This window comes from Mustelus asterias, unplaced genomic scaffold, assembly GCF_964213995.1.
Source record: "Mustelus asterias unplaced genomic scaffold, sMusAst1.hap1.1 HAP1_SCAFFOLD_182, whole genome shotgun sequence".
Classification (NCBI taxonomy): domain Eukaryota; kingdom Metazoa; phylum Chordata; class Chondrichthyes; order Carcharhiniformes; family Triakidae; genus Mustelus; species Mustelus asterias.
Window position 1 is genome coordinate 2,493 of NW_027590181.1, and position 2,492 is coordinate 4,984.

The following is a 2,492-nucleotide window of genomic DNA, read 5'->3' on the forward strand; positions in this document are numbered from 1 at the left end:
AGTTTATATGAACCACTGGGCTTTATATTAACAAATAACTCATCCCTTGCTCGGATGTTGATCTTAAAGCTGTGGAGAAATATATTTTATTTCACAGTAGATTTGGTTTCTGTGGGTAAATTCTCCCGTGAAGGAAATCCTATTTTCCTGCCCTTGACCCAGACTCTCTCGTCCTCCCGAGAAATCACATTCCTGAGTCCCTAATGTCCCAGAAACCCGTCGCTCTCATTCTCATCCGAGAAGGCAGCCGCATTTCCCCGAGGAATCTAATTGTACTCTTTCACCTGAGCTTTCCAATTATAGAGCGGCACCACGTTTCACTGGGCATTGAGGGAACATACATTTCTCTTTTGTCCAAGTGCGGCACGATTCAAGGGTACGGCACCAAATTTAGCCCCACAGCTGGCCCACTTTCTGTGCCAAAGTAAGGCGGATGAAGGTGAAAACTTCAGGGAGGAGGAGCTGTTTCCGTGATTAATTGAAGCGCTTTGTCCCAGAACTGAAGAGGAAATGGGGACAGCGCGTTGTATAAATCTCAGATTGCTGCAGCCAGCTGATATATCTGTATCAGACAGTAGCGTGACACACAAAGAAAAGGACTCGATAAAAGCCGCACAGTTGCCTGGCTGTGAACAAGATGTGAAGCTCGCCCGGGACAATGACTTGACCATTCCTTGCTCCCAGTGCAACTGTTATCTTTAAATTCTCCATGCAGTGGATACTGAGCCAAGGCTGCGTTCGATAGGGAAGGGAGTCAAAGATTGTGGGAAAACAGGCAAAAAAATAGAGTTGAAGCCAAGATAAATCCCGTTTCTATTTCTTATGTTTTTAGTGCAAATAAAGTGCTTCTACAATGGACTTCGGATAAATTGAATGATTTTAGTTTTTCCAAGCTAGTTAGCTTCGAGTTGTATTCCATGGAAACGCTCTCCCCTACTTTGCTTGGTGGCACAGTGGTTAGCACTGTTGCCTTACAGGGACCAGGTTCGATTCCCGGCTTGAGTCACTATCTGTGTGGGAGTTTGCACATTCTCCCCGTGTCTGCGTGGGTTTCCTCCGGGTGCTCCGGTTTCCTCCCACAGTCCGAAGATTTTTTTTAAGTTTGTTCATTAGTCACAAATAAGGCTTACATTAACACTGCAATGAAGTTACTGTGAAATTCCCCTTTGCGACAGATGTGCGGGTTAGGTGGATCGGCCATGCTAAATTGCCCCTTAGTGTCAGGGCTACTCGCTAGGGTAAATGCATGGGGTTATGGGGATAGGGGATTGTGGTCGGTGCAGACTCGATGGGCCAAATGGCCTCCTTCTGCACTGTATGTTTCTACGGATTCTATGATACTTACACAATTATTGAATGCCCAAAGATAAGCATTAAAGAAATAGTCAGACTGGAAGAAAGATTGACCAATTGCACTCAAAGTAGACAATAAATGAGTGTGGTGATTGTCCTTTTAAGGATTGACTGGCAGAGTAAAGGTCACATGACCCAGGGAGCCTACTGGGGAGCAAGATGGGCGATCACCCTTAGGTTTCTATTCCAGAACCTTCTCGGGAACTGACTGCAGTCGCGAGGCTGCAAGCCTCTATACAACCTTCACCTGTAAATAAACATGCGGTCACTTTTCCCTTAACTGGTGAACAAGGATTATGAGAATAAGTCTTTTTAAATGTTCTGCGTCAGACACAGTTTCCAAATCTCTTATTTTACGTATCATGCGAGTGCTTATGCTCAACACGTGTGTCCTTTCCAAGTTCAAAATGCATAGGGAATAGCAGACAAATTTTGTCCTTGAGATGTCACGTAAAAGCAAAGATGGGGGCAAAAAAAGGTCCATCTCTAGAGACACAGCTGGTATAGTTGGAGGAGCAGCAAGGGCAGGAGAGAGTGACCCAGTGATTGGAGGAGCTGGAGCAGCCAACATGAGAGAGGCAGAGGAATTAAAACCCAAAAAAACATTTTCCGCAAGTTGAAGAGAGAGAGAGAGAAAGGAACAGAAACAGTTCTCTTCAGAGCAAAACTTGAGAGTTAATGGGTAGTTGACACTTTGTTCCCTCTCTTTGGAATTATTTATTTTCTAAAATCCTTTTCAAGTTGTGTGTTCTTGACTGAGAGGGTGAGTGGGGGAGGGAGGTGTTCCTGACACCTGCAACCCTGCTATTTCAACAAGAAGGAACAACAAAAGAATCAGAATATAGGCACCACCATCGATATACCTGGAGGAGAGAGGAAAGGGCAGGATGATGGTGGATCTGGCACAGGTAAACTGTGCCTGTGCGAGTGGGGAAGTGTAAGAGGGAGGAAGAGGGGGGTATGAGAGAAGAGAGTGAGTGAGAGGAAAGTGAAAGAGAGAGACATTGAGGAAGGAGAGGAGAGAGTAGGAGAAGGAAACCCCTTAGGGTGAGAAAGAAAGAGAGAGAGAAGGCATGCTTATTTAACTTTTTCGTTGCCCTGAGAGTTTTTTTTTCAATTGTTTCTGCAACAGAAGAGTC